The following is a 20,204-nucleotide window of genomic DNA, read 5'->3' on the forward strand; positions in this document are numbered from 1 at the left end:
GGACTCAAACACACACCATGAAAGCTTTTTTGAAGACCAGGATTAGGGTTTGGTTCCCAGGACACATAAGGAAGTGTATAACCATCTGTTCCAGGGTTTCTGACATCATCTTCTGGCCTCTCTAGGCACCAGGCACACATGCAGTTTTCACATATATATGCAGACAAAACATTATATTTTTTTTGGTTTTTCGAGACAGGGTTTCTCTGTGTAGCTTTGGCACCTATCCTGGCACTCGCTCTGGAGACCAGGCTGGCCTCGAACTCACAGAAATCCGCCTGCCTCTGCCTCCCGAGTGCTGGGATTAAAGGCGTGTGCCACCAATGCCAGGCCTATAAATACTCTTTTTAAGGCCAAGATTTCTATAGGTTGCAATAGATAGAGAGAAATGATATTATATGCTTCTGATGTCTTTACCAGTAGGACAGAGGAGCAAAGTCCCTGGGTAGAGCCTGAAGGTGTCCTAGCAGCTGATCTAAAGAGCTGGTGAGAAGGCCTGGCAAAATAAGTTGTGACCTTTATAGTCAAGGCTGTGGCAGCCTGGTCAAAGTAGGGCAGATCACCAGAGGTGATGGCTGGGCAATCCCCATGTGGTGACGACTGTCCAACACTGGCAGCCTGCCACTTAGCCACAGGTTACTGAGGTTACTGAGCACTTGAAATATGACAAAATGTGACTGAATAACTCCATTTCTAATCTAATGTACAGTTAATTTAAATATCCATATCCTGGTGGCCACAGCCCAGTACAGTACCAGAGGGTCTTCCCAGAAAACGCCAGGACATGAGAGGCCAGCACCTACCTTGCTGGCCGAGTACACTTTTGCCACTGAGGCAGGGGAGGTGATGGTGAGCCGGGGCCACTCTCCCACAGTAGCATGGCTGGGGCCCAGGATCACAGTGATGGAGCCATGCCTCAGGAGTGCCGGTCTTAGCCTAGCGCCGGTGTTCCCTTCATCCCTGGGGGGGGCTGAGCAAGCTGTGACTCATGAGAGCACCCTCAAGATTCTGAGTTAGCTCATAATGGGCTAGCTGGCCTGCCCCCAGTTAGCCCTACACCCTCCATTATGACAGCCTTGCAGGACAGCAAGCAAGCAGGCTGGCAGGCAGACAAGACAGACAGATGCACCCTAGGGTAGCTCTGACTCCTTGCATAGGTAGGCCAGCTATCAGGACTTGAAGGAATGCTTTCTCAGCCTGCTTCACAGTAGAAGGACAGAAGCTTAACATAACATCTAAGAGGAAGACCTGCTTGGTGAAACTTCTCTGGCCAAAAAGGAAAACTAAGGTATAGAACCAAGAGGCCCAGGTAAGAAGAACTGGAAGTCAAAACTGCCATTCTAGACACTGTGTCTTCCTTGCCAGCCCAGTTTAGAGAATTTGGTAACAAGGGCTGGAGAGATGGCTCAGCTGTTGAGAACACTGGCTGTTCTTACAGAGGTTCTGGGTTCAATTCCCAGTACCTACACACAGTGGCTCAAAACCCTCTGCGACTTTAGTCCCAGGGGACCCAATACCCTATTCTGCCTCCTGAAGGCACTGTATGAACATGGTGCATACACACAGATGCAAGCAAAGCACCCACACACATAAAATAAAAATAAAGGCTAGAGAAGAAAACTTGGTAACAGAGGGAACCAACCACACAAGAATAGCATCTGCCTCTCTCCTCTGCTGACAGGTCCAGCCTCAGTCCTCTCCAGTGATGTGGAAAACAGTCAAGCTCTCCTACAGTGGGCTCCCCAGTTACTTCACCTGGGGTAGTGTGTGGTTTTGAAAACTTTAAAGACTGTCCAGTCCACCCTGGCCCTTGTCTTAGGTTATTATTACTTGGCTTAACGAGTGAATTCTGTCGGGGGGGGGGGTATGGCAAAGCAGATGCAGGAATGTATTCCTAGGTACGAGGAGTTTCCACTTCACTACAGAAGGCACCACATGGGCCAGCACCGGAGGTATGAGATTGAGGACAAGCATACTTAAGAGGTCATAATCCCAGCACTAATCCCAGAGGCTGAGACAGGAGGATCATCAGTTAAGAGACCAAGCAAATAAAAAACAGAAGATGGTGTGTTGCCTTCACAAGAGACAAGAAAAAGATATTGATGCATAGCCAACAACCAATGCAATGCCAGCAATCAAGAAATCATAAAGGCTTAAGAGGAATAAATCAATATTTATTGGCAACTCCAAGTACCAGGCAGTGTGGGGGCAGAAATGAATGAGAAACTGAACTTCCCACAGCTTTTGAGCTCAAAACCTATGACCTCTTCCCTAGGGAGCTGCCCACACTGCCACTGACTGGTCCAAAGGACAGGAAAAGTGTATGGTGGTCGGAGGAACAAGCAGAAAACAGAGTGCCATTTTCCTCAGGTGGGGATGTTCTAGTGTCCTTGTGTGGAGATGAAGGGACTTCAGACTGGATGCTGAGGAGCCAGGGACACAGTTGGGTTGCACTCAATAGCCACTTTCACCACTATCTGGGTGCTCAAATCCAGATCACCTCTCTCCTTCATAACTCCCAAAGGTAAAGCTTTCTGTTAGCTTGGGGGAAGGGACCTCCTGGCTTAGTTGTCCTTGCTGAGCAGTCCTGTATTCAGTCACATCCCCCAGTGCACACCTTTGAAGGTACCTGCTCTCTGCACATGTCAGCATCCTTCTTGCTAGTCACCCACCTATGTACACACACTTTCTCAGCAAGACACTAGAGGATGTGTTCCACCAAGACATGGGAGTAAATCCAGGAAGGAACACAGCAGACAGAATTCCCAGGAAGAAGAGGCGGCAGAACCAACAGAAAGGGATATATCCCCAGAGCAACACACTCTTAGGAGGACCTAGTATGTCTAATCACAAAAGCCTTCCCCACCAATGGTATAAAGCCTGCCACAAAGGCAGAGGCTCGGGAAAAGCAGGGAGCTAGTAAAGACACAGAAAAGTATAGAATGCAAGTAAGGGGAGGCATGATGGTGTATTATGTATAATCCCAGTACTTGGGGTGGGGTTGGGGGCTGAGGCAGGAGGATGGTGAATACCAGGCAAGCCTGGGCTACATAGTGAAAAAGGGGGGAAATGAGAAACCGAGAACTTTGTAGCCACAAATAATGTTTATGAATAACAACTATCAAATTATGCTACTTCTATACTGAGAAAATGGGAAAAGAAGGTAGGTGTAGGAATGAACACTCACTCTCTTTCACAGTAGAAAACCAGACAGTATTATCTAAAGAGGGAGGGAGGGAGGGAGGGAAGAAGACTAGTAACAGGTCAACAGGACAGTTAGAAAAGCTAGAGTGATGGCTCAAGCAGTTACAGGCATGTACTGCTCTTACAGAGGACCTGAGTTCAGGTCTCAGCACCCACACTAAGTGGCTCACAACCACCTGTGAGTCCAGCTCCAGGGAACACCCTCTCTCTGGTCTCCTTGGACACAATTAGAAAGATACAGAGAGAGAAAAAGAAAGGAAGGAGACAAGGCTCAAGGCAACTTTCCAAGTACTCTCATAGGACAATGACTTATCTGGGGATCATACCCGGGGTCTGTCTGGTGTATTCTGGGAAAGCCCTGTACCAGCGAGTTACAGCCCCAGCAAAGGACTGTCCTTTCAAACTTTGTACATAATCAAAAAGCCAGTGTGGCTGCCAAGGCATTGGGTTCAATCCCCAGAACAATAATAAACATCTCTCTTTCCATAAGCAGTGCTGTAACAGACTTCCCTGTTGATCTAGAGTCTTGGTTTGGTTTTTGAGGCAGGTTCTCACTATATTGCTCATGCTGACTTTAAATCTTTAAGTCATAACCTCCCTTCCTGCCTAGCCTCCCAAGCATTGGGATGACATGTATATGTCACCGTGGCCATCTAACACTTCATGCTTAAATTAGGTCAAGTGGTAGTGGATGCTCGGTTACCACACAGTGTTTCTTGCTAACCAAGACAAATATGCAGTAGTGTCAATTCACATACAAACATGTAATGCTCTTTTCTCATAACTGATGGCATTTGTGCTTCAGATATCCCTAAACTAACACAGAAGTAAAAACCAAGAAGAGAACACGCTTACTGATAGAGCTTTGGGGAATCATGGCAACAGGCTCCCCACACCCTTAACATAGCAGGACCCATCATTTAATAAAGGTGATACCCACTGTGAGCTAGCTCCATGGAGGCTGGGGAGAGTTGTCTCAGGCAGCAAAGGTGGAGGAAGGGATGTAGACTCAACTTTCAGATAAGACAGTACAATGAAGAACCTGATATGCCTGTCGGCTCTGAACTGGTTGAGAGCACAGAGCCCTACGGCACCCCTGGCACATGCCCCATCCATGTAAAAGTAATGTGAAGGCTAAGAAAAGCTTCCTTGTCTTTTCTGGGCCCTGCAGTTAAGATGAGAAAGGCTAGGGAGAGTCTATGGGGTGGGAAGCACTATGCAGAAGGATGAGAGAATGCCTCTTGGAAGCAAGGCCATCAGAGCTTCGGAACTGAAATGGTAGGGAGCCATGCCAGGATGAAGGTGGTTCAGAGAGGGAGAGAAAGCCCCAGGCAGAGAAAACGTGCCAAAGTCCTCAGGCAGGAACAAGCTTGGCTAGCTCAAGGGACAGCAAGAAGAGGCCAAGAGAGGGTCAGAGTAATGGCTGGCTCCACATCCCTCACAGAAGCTAAACTTAAGGAATCATGTGACTCACAAAAACATGCAGGAACATACTTCCAAAGAGGCAACTGTCCTAGAGGGTGCTTTGTTCTAAATCCATAAACTGCCTCCAGAATCATGATGCCCCCAGCTAGAAACACAACAGGTATATTCTTTGGGTAAACTGGATTATTTTTTACCCAAAATCTCAGCAAATGTGCTTGGTAGGAAGTCTTGTAGCCTCTCTACACATTAGCCTAGTGAGCCACTGCTCACTAGCATGTGACCTAGAGATAGATGCACCCACGTACAGTAATACACATGCACACATGCATACACACACATACACACATACACACCCTCACATAAGCTCTCACTAGTCCTTGAGTCAGACCTTGCAACAACAACCTTGCTCTCTAGCCAACATAAACCATAGGCCACAGAGGGCCTTATATGGCTTGAAGCTTTCTTAATCAGAAACAGATAGATGGGCTGGAGTTGGCAGCTGAGCCAGAGGAAAGGAGGAAGGGGGAGAGCGGAAAGAAAACTATGAGGAACATGGCAAACTTGTCAAACTCCTTTTCATCCCTCTTCCGCCTCAGTGGCTGCCTCCCAGCAAAAAAATTCCTAGTAGGGGTAGGGGGTGTGGGCTGCTCATGTGCCTCAGAGGCAGACGAGGGACACATCACTACCTCCTGTGTTTGTATTTTGATGAAAGTCAGAAGACACCAGTAATTGGACTGCCAGTCAACAAGTAGCTTCAGACTTTTTATGCTACTTAGTGGCCAGCCCTCAGGTTTGAGCAACTTCACCTAAAGGCAGGGATGGGTGGGGAAAAGGGGTTAATACGGTTTTCCTGGAAATTCTCTACTGGGGTGTTAAGGGGCTCATTTCCTAAGATAGTACCTGACCCATCTCCCTGGCTCACTGATGGGCCTCGATCACATACCTGTCTGGTCCTGCCCCAAACCCAGACTAGAAAAGATAACCTCAGAGACTTCTTAATGGGCCAGTGCTCAGAGGCTACAGCAGTTTCTAAGGGTGGCTTTAGACTCCTCCCCATAGGACCTGTCCTGGGCACTTACAGCCACATGCACTTGACTCTCCTGAAGGATGCCACCTGCTAAAAATAACCACAAGCTTAGTGGCATGGGTCACACCAAAGCCAAAGGACAAAACTGGGAGGTTATTCTCAAGAGCTGGTCTCTCTCCAGGACAGCTAGACAAGTCAGAAGTCATTCCTGCTCCACCTCTGCTGGAGTGACAAGGAAGAGATGAACAGCAGACAAGAGCTGCCTTACCTCCAAACAGGGTGCCATCTCTCAACCTCACAAAGGCACAGCCAGACCAAGGCTGGAGAGAAGGGTCTGGGGGCTGCCTTGGATGATCTTGCTGTCTCCTCCTCTCTTGGGTAACAGCCCACGGAGGGCCAGGGGATAGTCTCATGACCTCCACATGAGGTCTGACAGGCAATGTTATTATTAGCCAAGGAATGAGTGACTTCAAGGTTGTCTTGCAACCCGCTCAGTTTCCCAGACCCTGGGGCTTTCTTATTTAGTAATTACTCCTGTATTTCAAAGGTGCATTTCCCTAATGATGACAGGGCTTTGTAAAGAGTTAAAAGAATAAGATCTGAACTTCAGTTCCCTGTGAAATGGGACCTGAATAGCTCCATGGGGTTGTAATGAGGCTTAACTGACTCAAAATAAATACTTAACAGGCTCAGGCTGTGGGATAAACTTTCCATTCTTGAAAACTCCAGTTTCACATTGTGGATGGGGGGGGTGTTAATGGAGCAGTAAATACAGTCTCAAAGACAGACAGGTATGGGGAAGTAAAAAATGCATCAACTCAGATCCAAAGCCAACCCAAAACTGGGAGTGTCCTGGGCGTCACTTACTTACCCACCCTCTTTGGGGGTCTCAGTTTCAAACTAGAGATACTTAACCTCGGAGATGAAAGGATAAAAACATCATGGTTTAAAAAAAAAAAAAGAGCCAGGCATTGGTGGCACACGCCTTTAATCCCAGAACTCAGGAGGCAGAGGCAGGAGGATCTCTGTGAGTTCGAGGCCAGCGAGTGCCAGGATAGGCTACAAAGCTACAGAGAAACCCTGTCTCGAAAAACAGAAAGGAAGGAAGGAAGGAAGGAAGGAAGGAAGGAAGGAAGGAAGGAAGGAAGAAACCACCTAAGTAATTATAATGATATGCACCTGTAGTCTTAGCTACTTGGGAAGCTGAAGGAGATTCCTTGAGCCCAGGAGCCTGGGACCAGCCATGACAACACAGTAGGACCCCTATTTCATTAAATAAATAAATTAATATAGAACATTCTAATAGGTGCTCATCAAATGCAGGCTGCACGTTTGTATCATTAAATTCAAGGCTACTTTGGAAAGGTCCAAACAAAGCAGACCCAGGACCTGATTCAAGTTTCTTCCCAGATCAAAACATTCCATCCTGCAGGGGAGCTACTTAATTAAACAGGGATGTAAACCTCTAAAAATTAGCTCTAAGAACTCCCTGAAACTGAACAGATTCACTAGGCTCCTTCCTCCCTGAGAGTAAATTACAAAAGCTGAGAGTCTCTCTCAGAGGGAAAAAAGGCTGAGCCACAAGGAAGACTTGGAAGAGAGCAGCAGAGAAGGTTCTGAGACCACACTAGCCGCCTGGAGGAAGCCTGAAAGCAGCCAAGCTGTATGGGAAGAAGTTTAGACCAGAGTCACTTGGAAAGGACACTCCCCAACCTGTTGAGCTGCCTGTAGGCTGTGCAGTGTGCTCCAGGTTTCCAGTTTCTTTGAGCTGTCACACGTGCTGGGGTAAGCCTTGGTGATGAAACTGTCTTTGAGTCGTTTCTGCTCCTGTAAATAGCCCCTCACTCTATTTCTGCAAGTAGCCCCAATAAAACTCACTGGTTCACCAAGCTGGACTTAAATGGTATCCACACTTTGGTCTGCCCTGTGATCCCTATGTGGGGTTAACTAGTCATTTGTCCACTCTCCACAGGTTCTTCCCACATCAACATTTCAGGATCAACACCGAGGCCATCCCTTTCCCATTGTGTAAAAGGACACCTCTTAACATTAAGATGGACTGGTAGGAAGTCAGACACAGTAGCTCATGTCTGTAATCTCAGCACTTGGGAGGTTCTGACAATGATCTGAGGCCAGCTGGGGGCTATATAGTACATGCCTGAGACACACAGGCAGGCCCTGTCTCAAAAAAAAGTATTACAGGCACGGGATAAAAATTCAAACTGCTTTAGCAGAAAGGTTTCACACAGGTCTGGTGACATAATTTTTGGAGACCAAGGACTCAGACAGGTCTTAGAGAACCAATAAGGCCCTTTATAGTAATGAGCAGAGCTCTCAAGTCTGACTGCTCCACTCCATGCTCGTGTCCACAGGCCTCTCACTAAATTCATTTCTCAATTTCCTAAGGGACTACCTCCCTACTACTGTAGACCAGAACTTGTTTAACATTCCATGAAAAGAAAAACTTTTTAGGCCAGGCGATGGTGGTGCACGCCTTTTGTCCCAGCACTCAGGAGGTGGAGGCAGGAGGATCTTTTTGAGTTCAAGGCCAGCCTGGTCTACAAGAGCTAGTTCCAGAGAAACACTATCTCGAGAAAAACCACAAAAAAAAAAAAAAAAAAGGAAAAAAGACTTGTTAACCAAAGCAGTGGATTTGTGAACTATTAATTCTAAAACCCAAACATGTGGTTTATAGAGATTTACAAGTTCGACAAGTAAGATTTTGGAGTAGGACAAAGAATATTCTAGACCTACACCAACCAAAACTTTATGGTGATGAAATGTCCATGACTTGCACTGCCCAGCGTGGCAGTCCAACCACATTCCTCTAGCAGCCCCCAAGTACCTTGCCCTAACTCCCAAGGCATAAGCAGAATACTTTTTTAGGTATAAGCCTGAGACTACCAGCACTCTCACTTGCGCTCTCTTGCTCCCCCACCCGCCGCCAGCCCATAATCAGAACACCGTTAATGCCTTTAACTCACCAAGTCTCTTTTACCGGCCAATAAATAGGCTGGTCGGAGCTTGACAGCAAGCCCTGAACTCTGCCAGCTAAGGCCAGCAGTGACAGGCCTCCTTCTATCCTGAACACTACATGCTTTTCCTCCAGAAGTCACCTTGTTGCCTTTCTTTGCTCCTGATGCAAATGGGCCTCAATGACATGACTGAGTGAACCCAAGTGGCCAGTATACAGGACAGGGAACAGAATGTTTACAAATAAGAACTGCAAGAGCATCCAAATGGCAAAAACTTGGACAGAATGACATGCACCATCAGGAGGAGGAAAACAAAGGTAAGGGAAAGGTGAACTGTGATACTGTGTGCTTGTAATCCCTGCACTTGGAAGACTGAGGCAGGAGGATTGTGGGTTTAGGTTGGCTTCAGTTACATAGCAAGACCCCTGTCTCCAAAAACAAACAAACAAACAAAAAAAAAACCACTTAGGGCTAACGCTCAATGGTACAGTACTTAACATGCATAAGGGCCCTATATTCAATCCCAAATACTTGAGAAAGACGAAGAGACTGGCTACACCAGGAAGGAGAATCAAAACTTGCCCTATAAAGCAAGATTTAGGACTTAAATATGCCCCACTATAGAGATTAGCAACTTCCAAACATTATTATATATTTCAGAGGGGCAGGGGGCCCACAGAACCCAAGCACCTCCCTATAATAAAGTTCCTAGGATGACTATTCAAAGAAACAAATGCCAGACGCAAACTTCCCTCAAACAGGAAAAGACTGGGCTGCAGAGAGGCCCAGGCATGGCAGACTCACGGAAGACTAGGAAGGAGTGGCCATGGAAAACAGGGCAGCTCTCCAGGCACATGAGCTCCGATGCCTTAAAATGCCAGTTTCATCAAGACATGTTGACCCAGGAGGCTAGGTGGCAAAGCATGGAGAAATCAATTTGTCTCCTCTTTCCTTCGAAGCAAATTACTAGGTCAGAGGCTAGGGGAGGGAGTGCTTTTATACTTAAACAATCAAATGATTGAGTCAAACACAGGGATTCCTTGGGAGTGAAGGATACTATACTTAAGTGCCTGCCACATACCAAGACATAGTCCCAAGTCTCAAATTTATGATTTCCATCCATATTTAGGATGAGAAAGGGAAAATCGGAAGTTAAAACTACCTTCCTCCATAAACTATGGCTGTGACCAGCCTCTCGGCCAGGTCCAAGTATAATCTGGTTTACCGGTTAGCAAGACACTGCTTTAAAGTATTGATGCTCAGCAACCCGACACATTGCTCTCAGCATCTGATCAGGCAATGTACAACAGATACCCGTATCTAGGCTGTCGCCCTGCAGTGGCCAAGTGTGAATGCAATTTCTACAAACAGCTGGGAGATGGGAGAGCCACGCAGACACAAACCCACTAGACCTAGATCAGATCTCACCCACTGGGTTGGATAGCCACCTGCATATCCTACAGAACAAGGCCTACTGAGTTAGCAAAATGACTGAAGCTTTAGTGATTTGCATACCTGTAGGGTACGAGGGCCTCCTCTAACCCAAGGCCACTTTTTCATATTTCACAAGACTACACCCAGGAATTACCCAGAACCTACAAAACAGGTTAGAGGTGAAAAGAAGGTTCAACAAGTCCAAAAAGCTCCCCAAACATAACCTCACTTGTTCCTTGGGCTCTGAAAAAGTCCTAAATAATCTGCAGGTGAACCACTTAAATGCCAATAACAGAAGAATTTGATATGAGAACTCTTTCAGAGGTCTAGATGCTCTGTACCTTTAAGAGAGGAATGGGTAGGTGTAGCCCTAAGACTCTTTCTAAAGTTAAACGTTTAAAAGAAACAAAACAAAACAAAAAACCACGTGGTTACTAATTTGGGAAGGATTTTGCAGTTAAACGAGCATGGAAGGTTAATTTCCTAAAGCAACAGCTTTTTGTGAACTGTGTTCCTGGATGGCAATTGCAATACTCGAGTATAGAGGGAGGTGGCAAACAAACAGAGAGATGGTTACATCAGGTCCAGCAGCCCTAATTTCACTGCAGGAGTTAAATTTAAACCCCAAGCAGCCTCAACCTCAGTAGGGGAAAGATCGGCAGTTTAACCTCACTAATTGCCCTACACATACACCCTATCCTACTGGGTTTGAGAAGCCTCCATTCGCACCTGGAGCGAAGTCCACCGGGTTTGTGTTAACCACAGCCCAAGGATAGAAAGGTACCGATCGCCGGAGGCATTTCACTGGGGGAGAAAGGTCCCGTTATGTACAGGGCTTCTCAGAGGTCGCTTCTGCATAACCCAATACCATCTGCCTTTCCCTCCCAAGGAAAGGAAACAGGAAAAGCCATAACCTAGGGCACAGGGGTAGTTGACTCTGGAATGTCGCCCCTTATGCGTCTGGGGGGTCTCCCCAAGCACATTTTTACCTATGACCCCTGCAAAGTCCCTCCAGATCACCGACCCGGGACGAGAAGGAAAGTGGATCATAACACGTGACACTGGACTCCCCACAGGCCAGAAGTCAGCGGGCACCTCGAGCTAGAGGTCCTCCACCTCTCGGGACACGCTTATGGGGCCACAAACCCTAATCCCCTTGAAGATACCCAAGTTCTCGACCTCCCGATCCTAACTCGGTTCTTACGGTCCCTCCACGGCCAATAGGCTCGGGATCTGTCTCGCATCCCATCCTTCCCGCAGCGACGGCAGAGCTCGCTCCGATAGTTCCCTGCACTGAACTCCAGGAACCTTGCCTACCTGCTCGGGTTTGCCACCACCGCCGGGACAACCCAGAACGAAATCAACCGGGCCCAGAAGTTACAAGAGGCTCTGAAAATGACCAATTTCAACTCCGATCCCTCAGCCAGGAAAGAGATCGGTCCCCAAGGACCTCTTCTCCCGCCTTGGGTACCGAGTCCTTGGACAGAGACCGCCCCGCTGCCTCCTCTCCACGCTCAAACTGGGTACACACGACCTTTGAAAAGTAAACGCGACCGAGGCTGGTCGACCTTGGGTGGGACGCGCTCGGGTTCGCTACCCAGAAGGGCGAGCCAACACCGGGAAAGTTGAGGCGCACCGGGGCGCCGGAGGAATTGTGCCCTCACCTCCATCCTAGAGGCCAGTGACGTGCGGGGGATGGGAGGGGGGAAGCAGCGGCTCAGAGCAGCGCCCCAAGCTAAGCGCACACGCGATCTGTCAGCACCAGCTCGACCGAGAAGGAGGACCAGGGGGCGCGCGGGTCACTTGAGTCACAGACCCGCCCGCTTCACAGCGGGCGCCGTGCACACACCGCCCCGTCCCCGGAGCACCTGGCACGCGCGTCGCACCCTGCACCTGCACCCCGGGCTCCCCATCACCCCAACTCGCTCTCCCTCCGGGCCCGGCAGGCGGGTGCCCGCGCCAGCCGCTACTTACCTGCTCCGGGGCGACCGTCTAGGTACACAGTCCTCCCGCCACCGCCCCCTGACCCCCACCTAGCCCAGCGGCCCTGCCCTGCAGCGCCGAGCCGCGCTCCGGCCGCTCCCCCACGTGCTAGCCCAGGCCGGGCGAACACAGAGACATTAAATACTGAGGACGCGCAACGACGTGCCCGCGGCGCGACGCAAAGCCCCGCCCCTCGCCCTCGGGCTCCCACTCGCCCGCTCGCCCTGCTGCGCGTGCGCGACACCGGCCGCTCCCTCCCCGACTTGCGCGCGCCTCTCTCCCAGCTGCGCCAAGAGGGGCGCGGTCTGGAGAGCTCCGCTGACATCCCGGCGCCGTTCGGGCCCGCCCTGCGGGTGCTCTCGCGAGAGGAGTTGTAGTCACAGCGGCGTAGGAGTGGCCGTGCGGCCCACGCTCCGGCCGGGATGGATTCCCGTTGTCTGCGCGTCGGGCACAGGGAATTTGGCGCGCGTGGGGGCTCTGCGTCTTCCCATGTTCTTGCTTTCGGATGGTGTGTCCCTTGGAAAAGGCCGGAGAAGCTGGTGAGGGACAAGGCTCCCCTTGTCTCGGATTTTAGCTTTCCCGTAACCTTGCGAGTATAATAGGGGGCCATGAAAATTGCTCAGTTAATACGGATACTGTGTGGCACTCGAATACCAAATTGCTTTCCCATTTTCGCAAACCCAGTGATGTCGAAACGACTTCCCTCTAAATGGTTTGGGGTTTCAGAAACTTTGCCTTCGAAGAAGTGGGTCACCAAGAGTCACTGCCTCCCACAACAACTTTGGAAAATAAAATGCCTTCAGACATTCAGAGGAGTCCCTCTGGCCAGCTCTGCTCTGAACCTTAAAACCTAGGCGCTTTTTGTTTCTTGCTTATTTATTTTGATATTCTGAGACTTTCGTGTAACCTACACTGGCCTCAACCTCGAAAGGTAGCTGAGGCTGACCTTGAACTCCTGATCCTCCTGCCTCTACCTTTGTAATGTTGGCTTTACAAAGGCAACATGGTACTTTAAATGCAGTTTTTGAACAAAATATAGAAAAGATACCATACTAATAACTAGCCATTACTTGGTCCTAGACCGGCGGTGGTGCTCCCCTTTAATCCCAGGACTTGGCAGAGGCAGGTAAATCTCTGAATTCAAGGCCAGCCTGGTCTACAGAGTGAGTACTAAGACAGCCAAAGCTACACAGAGAAACCCTTTCTCAAAAAAAAAAAAAAAAAAGGCAACAACAACAAAACCAAAAAGAACTAACCATTACTTGGGAAAATCTTCACTGGTGATCAAGCGTGAATTTAAATTTTAAAAAGAGACTGTATGCTTACTGAGTGGAAAATATAATTTCATCTATCTACTGTCTAACTCATTTATTTCATGAGGCAGCACTTGGGAGGCTGAGGCAGGAGGATTGCCACAATTTCAAGGCACCCTGGGCTACAGAGTTGAGTTCCTATCTCAAACCCCCCACAATTGTTTTTAAAGAGTTTATGTGTATGAGTGTTTGCCTGCATACATGTACATACATCATGTGAGTGCCTGATGCTTGTGAAGGACCCAAGAGGACATTGGATCCTCTGGAACTGGAGTTACAAACCAGTTTAGAGCCTCCATGTGGAGCCTGGGAACCAAACTCTGATCCTCTGCAAGATTTGGTAGTGCTCTTAACCACTGAGCCATCTCTCCACCCCGCCCCCCCAAATTTACAGAACCATACCTGTTCTGTAAATAGTGGATTAGTAACTGACCATGGCAGAAGGGACTGGTCAAGAAGCTGAGGTAATTGATCCATTTGAGACTAGATGCTGGCCTAAGGTAAGGACCCAGCACTCAGTGACTCTGGGGTTGTTAGAAGTAGAGGGACAAGACTCACTCACGTTGTTATGGTTAAGGTCTCTCTGGCTTTAGTTAATGCTGGCAGGCAAGCATTTGGTTTATTTGGGACCCATTAACTTTATACTGCTTTTGCAAATAGCAGCTGAGTTGGATATGCAAGTCTGGAGTTAAAAAGAGAATGGGTAGGAAATACAAATATGCAAGGTTATGTAAAGAGGGAACACACACACACTTATACACATATTTGAGGATGTTTTGGTTTTGCTTTGCTTTAGATAGGTTCTTACTAGGTAACTCAGACTGGCTCAAACTTGTGGTTCTTTCATGTTAGTTAGTCTCCCTAGTGCTATGATTACAGCTGTACACCACCATACATGGCTTAAAGTGGGGGATATTTTAAAAAAGAGAAGCAAAAAAGCAAGAAAAGAGGAAAAAAAATTAAAGCTAGGGGGCTGGAGAGATAATCTTAAAGGTAAAAGTGGTAAAAGTGCTTGCTATACAGGTTTGAAGACCTGAGTTTGGAACCCCAGCACCTGTTAAAAGCTGGGTGTGTAGTGGGGTGGTGGTGGAGTATGCCTTTAATCCCAGTACTCAGGAGGCAGAGTCAGGAGGATCTTTGTGAGTTCAAAGCCAGCCTGGTCTACAGAGTGAGTTCCAGGACAGCTAGGGCTACACAGAGAAACCCTGTCTCAAAAAAACAATTAAACAAATAAACAAAGGTGGGTGTGTGGGCCTGATGGGATAGCTCAGAAAAAGACACCTGCTGCCAAGCTGGTAGATTAATGGAAGAAAATAACCAAATGCTAACAGTGTTGTCTTCCTCCTCTCCCTCACATTACTACCATTTTTTTTTTTTTTTTTTGGTTTTTTGGGACAGGGTTTCTCTATGTAGCTTTGGAGCCTATCCTGGCACTTGCTCTGGAGACCAGGCTGACCTCAAACCCCCAGAGATCCACCTGCCTCTACCTCCCGAGGGCTGGTATTAAACGCGTGCGCCACCAACGCCCGGCATACATTTCTACCTCTTGAGAGCTGGTGTTACAGATGTGCATGACAACCCTGGTTTATGTGACCTGGGCTGGGGATCCAACCCAGGGCCTCTTGCTTGGGAGACCAGCACTCTACCAACCTAGCTACATCCCTAGCCACTTTTGAAGATCTTTTGTAAAAAGTCAGTCTCTTAGTAGCCTCTCCGATCTTAAGGTCACAACTTTGAGAAATGACCTACCATTTCTGTTGGAAGAGTCCACAAAGACATTTCAATGGATGGTAAATATGAGCTGTCTACTATGTGTTGACATTAAAGGAGTCCTCCAGCTCTCCACTCCACTCCCAGTTCCCCTACAAAGAAAATGCATTTGGTTATGTGCCAGGCCCATGGGTCTGCAAGGGATACCCCTAGGGAAGTCAAGGAGAATAGTCAGGGAACGACTAACTGCACATGAGTAACTAGTACTCCTCAACACGTAATCCCCAGCATGGAGCAAAGGTCTCTGTCCCAATCCTCCACCAACCCCAAGAACTCTGACTATAATGTGTTCCTGTTTCAAATCCCTTAGTCACAGCAACAAAGTCAAGATTTCAACCCAAGCTTTTTGACTCAGAACCCATCCATTAACGAACTGGCTTTACTACAGATAGAGTCGCAGGGCCTCAGGGAGCAGTTTTACACAGAGGAATGAATCTGTTATGGAGGGAATTGTGTCCTCTAAAAAAGATACATTGAAATCCTAAACCCCTTTGCCTGCAAATGCATCCTGATTTTCAGACTGTTGCAGAGTGGAGGTTACATCTCTATCCCAACAGAGGGCAGGTGCCAGGTGAGAATCACTCTATTCGGATAGGACTGGGGTTCTTATAAGAAAAAAAAAAAAAAAAACCTAATTCAACCCACTTGGTATGATTGATGGCCTTATAAGTAGAGTCACAAAGATACTAAGACAGAACACCCTGTAAGAATGGAGTTCCAAAGAGGGCTAGGAGTTGGCTTGGTGGTAGAGCACTTGCCTAAAACATACAAGGCCCTTTTTAGAAAGAAATAAAGGGTGGGTTGGGGGATGCCAAAGATGGCCGGCAAACCATCAAAATCCGGGAAAAGACTAGGAAAGTATTCCTCTACAGCTTTCAGGACATACACTGATTTTAGACTTGCCTCCAGGAAGTCTAAACTGTTTGAGACAGTCAAGTTTCTGTTGTTTTGAGCAAGTCACTTGTCATACTGAACTCAGCTACTGTAGCCTTTCTAAACTAATGCACTGCCCTCCTCTCCTGAGCCCCTGGAGACCAATTCATTAAGATGAAGATAGGGAACTATTACCTGGCTCCCCTTTGGCCTCACAGGGCAGGGCCCTTGTGCAAGAGGCTTTGATGAAGGGACCTCAATTATCATAGCCCAAGCCAGTAACCAAAATTTCTCCCCAGTCTCGGTTCTCCATCTCCTGTTCAGTGTGTAGCTGGCCCAGGTATGACGGACCATTTTCCAGAGTCCCACTCCTCCACTCTTCCTAGCTTCTCCCATCCACTGGAAATACTATCAGATTGGAACTGAAGCATGAGAAAATCATGCTGTCAGCAAGATGGAATCTACACAAAGCTAATGTAAACCTTCCATGATGGCAAAGTTCATGCAGATAGAGTAATCACATCACGAAAGCCCGTTAGCTTGAATCTCTGAATCCCTGAGGGATAACAGTTAGGACCCTCCCAGAGGCTACCTAAGCTTGCTGGATGCCAGTGTACAGCTGCTTGAATGCTTGGATCCTGGTAATCCAGTGTGCTGTGTATATCTGGCTAATTTGCATAGCTGTTCCAAACACCACTGCAGCACAGCTATGTAGAAATACCAAGTAACTTGGGAAAACCTGAGCTTCCTTGTGGGTGAGATGACCAAGGTGCCTGGTTCCCAGGAGAGGTGTGGAGGGTACAGTATAGGAACAGGCACTTTGCATCCCAATTTCCATTGTCTCAGCCTCCACACTTTTTGCTCTTCCATCTCTCCAGAACCATTTTCTGGCTCTCCTCATCCAAAGCATGGCACATCTCTGGGGCTGGGATGTGGCTCAGCTGATAGAGTTCCTGCCTGCTATTCACAAAGCCCTAGATTTGGTCCCCAGCGTTGCACAAACTGGTCGTGGTAACACAAGCTGTAATCCTAGCACTGGTGGAGGCAGGAGGGTAAGAAGTTGCGGGTCATCCTTGATTTTGGCTTCATGGGGAGTTGGATGTCAGCTTGGGCAACATAGTAAAACTCTGTCAAAGTCAAAGAAGAAAGGAAGGGAGGGAAGGAGAAAGGGAGTAAAATATACATAAACCATCATCCCAGAAAGTCATAGGGATCTAATAGTAGCTTGAATGCTACATTAGGAAAAATTGTAACTGGGAGTTATTATTTGGGGAGAGATGATCTGACTGGGTAGACCTGGGCAGCCTGGAGCTGGTCTTGCCTCTGCCTTCTATGTGCTAGGATTATAGCCGCCATACATGGCTCATTTTATTGTTTTTCTTGTTTATAGACAGGGCCTTGCTACCTAGCCAAGACTGGCTTGGAACTCACTATATAGTCCAGGTTGGCTTAAACTCACACCATTCATCCTAGTTTGGTCTCTCAAATGCTGGGATCATATGTGTGAGCCACAATACCTGACTAAAATAAAAACTTGGGGTGTAGGGAGGATGGTTCAAAATAGGGTTTCTCTTTGTAGGCCTGGCTGTCCTGGCACTCGCTCTGTAGACCAGGCTGGATTCAAACTCACAGAGATCCACCTGCCTCTGCCTCCTGAGTGCTGGAATTTAAAGTTATACACCATCATCACTGGCCAAAATAAAAACTTGTTGAAACACACCAATTACTAGTTATGGCCTTCTTTTTCTAATTAGATACTGGTATACCATTTACACAGTATACAAATATCCCACAACATTTCTCCCTTTTGTCTAAATAAAAAGAAAAGGTATTAAATCGGACATAGTAAAAATATATACAACCAGAACAATTATCAGGTATTGTCTAAATAAAAAGGGTTTTAACTCTAACATAATAAAGCTATATAAAATTAGAATAATTATCGGGTAAGAATTACATATACAATATCCAATCCATTTGTATTTGGCAAATTCAGAGAGAGTAGTCTTATCTATCCTATCTTACTGAGCTTAAAGTTTTATACCTAAAACATGTTCTATTATAACATATATTACCATTCTAAAAAAAATCTTTTTGGACTTTATTCTATTGAGATGGAGTCTCTCACTGAACCTGGAACCAGGCTAGCAGTCAACAGCCCCAGAAATCCTCCTGTCTGTCCCGTGTGTTTATGCAGCCATGGTGACTTTTTACATGGACGCTAGGAGCTGCATTCAGGTCCTCATGCTTATGCAGCAAGTGTTCTTACTCCCAGAACCCAAGTAGACTCTACCTCTTAATGGAAGTGGCCAGGGAGCACTGTAGTCATCTTCCCTCTTAAATCTGTTACATTTCATTTCCAGCCAATATAGCAATGACTTTGGAAGTATCTGGCCACTTCAGAAATTAGTGGTGGGAAATTCAAGTCAGCAGGTGACAGAGTTCAAACCACACTTCAGTACCACCCATGTGACCCTTGGGAAAGTTACTAGGGCTTTCTCCCCATCCTTTTCTCACCTGTAAGGTAAGAGCCAGTAAGATCTTCTAGGCCAACTAAATGGCTCAGTGGTAAAAGCACTGGTCATGCCAGCCTAACAGCCTGAGGTTAGCATCCCTAGAACCCAGAGTGCCTCCACATGTGGGCCATGGTGTATGTGTGGTACACTCTCTTCTTACTCTCCTGTCTCTCCCTGTCCCTCCTCATTAATAATTTTTTCAAAAGCTCTAACTTCTAGGGTTCTTTGGGAAATAGAGAGAATGCAAGGATAATACAGGAGACGGTCCCTGAGTCAGCCAGGCAGTGCTACTATTCACTCTATCGTGATTAGGGCTCTTGATTTCCCAATAAGGTAGTGTGAGTGACAAAATGGAGCTGCTTTCCATCTACCATAAGTCCTGGTCTCCCAGGCTTGAGACCTCAGGGATTATGCCAGGGAGCTGGTGCTCTACAAATCTGTTCAATCTTTGGGGAAGCAATTTAGTAATCATTAACAAGAGTCATAAAAAAACGTTCATATCCTTTGACCCAATAACCAGATTTCCACAAAACTACCCAAGGGAACTGGCTCAAAAGGAAATCCAAATCCATGCACATTGAGCTTCTTGCTGATTTCTCTATAGCAACTAAAAATAAAGACTCAGTTTAAATGCCCCCCATTGGGGGATGGTTAGCTAATACCTGATAGAACATTATGCAAATGCTGTCACTATATTGCTGTGTGAATTTTTGTTTTGTTTTTTTATTAGAAGTGAATTTTTTTAAGATAGAAGTGCAAAATGACAAATTTTGAAAGTCTCAGCTGGGTGGTGGTAGCACACGCCTTTAGTCCCAGCACTCGGGAGGTAGAGCCAGGCAGATCTCTGTGAGTTCCAGGCCAGCCTGGTCTACAAGAGCTAGTTCCAGGATAGGCTCCAAAGCCTCAAAGAAACCCTGTCTCCAAAAAAAACAGCAGCAACAACAACAAAAAGACTTTACATACGAGCAAGGACCAGAGCCACAGAAATAATATGTTTGTATTTAGAAAATTGATACTACTTTTCCTTTAAAAAAAATGTTCCTTATTGTTACTTTTTAAACTAAATTCAGAAAAGAAAAGTAGGCAAGGGCATATTGGAAAATGGTTTGTTGGGACTGGGGATGTAGCTCAGTGACAGAGTAGTTATCTAGCCTATTCAAGACTCTGATGTGATCCACGTGCAGCACAGGGGCTTGGGAAAGAAGAAAAGAAAAGAGTTTACAAAAAAAAAAAAAAAAGTGGGCTAAATCTCAGCTGGTTGAGTGTTTACCTAGAATTAAGGAAGTTCTGAGTTTGGTCCCCAGCACCCCCTACACTGGGCGTAGTGGTGCACACCTATGATTCAGCACTTGGGAGATTGAGGCAGGAAGATAAGGATTTCAAGGTCATTCTTAGCTACATAGGGAATTTTTAGTTCAACTGAAGTAACATGAGACCCTGGGGAAACAGGAGCCGGGAGGGAGAGAGTTAGAAGATCAATGCTGACAGAGCTGCTCTCAGAGCTTCTCACTGCAGACTCAGAGACTTATTCTAAGTGCCACTCACAAGTCAGATGCACTTCGGGGTGAGATCTACTGAGGGAAACACTCAGTGTTAATCCCTTCAGATAAGCTCCAGTGTAAATACGCTCTGGTCAGAAATTGCCGTGCAAGGGAAATGTACATAATCAGGACTCCACGCCCGC

The 20,204-nt window shown here is 47.0% G+C and overlaps 1 protein-coding gene across 3 annotated transcripts in view; it reads right to left on the minus strand.

The window, feature by feature from the left end:
- The window catches only part of Akap1 (A-kinase anchoring protein 1), a 34,021-nt gene extending 21,831 nt beyond the window's left edge, over positions 1 to 12,190 (minus strand). For 2 of the 3 annotated variants that reach the window (XM_027426290.2, XM_027426287.2), the window contains exon 1: positions 12,040 to 12,190. The gene's annotated coding sequence lies outside the window, so the exon portion shown is untranslated. Of the gene's footprint in view, positions 1 to 11,729; positions 11,813 to 12,039 lie in introns of those variants that run through there. The other variant, XM_027426288.2, reaches the window with a different exon arrangement.
- Positions 12,191 to 20,204: the final 8,014 nt, after the last annotated feature.

This window comes from Cricetulus griseus, chromosome 7 (assembly GCF_003668045.3).
Source record: "Cricetulus griseus strain 17A/GY chromosome 7, alternate assembly CriGri-PICRH-1.0, whole genome shotgun sequence".
Taxonomy (NCBI): domain Eukaryota; kingdom Metazoa; phylum Chordata; class Mammalia; order Rodentia; family Cricetidae; genus Cricetulus; species Cricetulus griseus.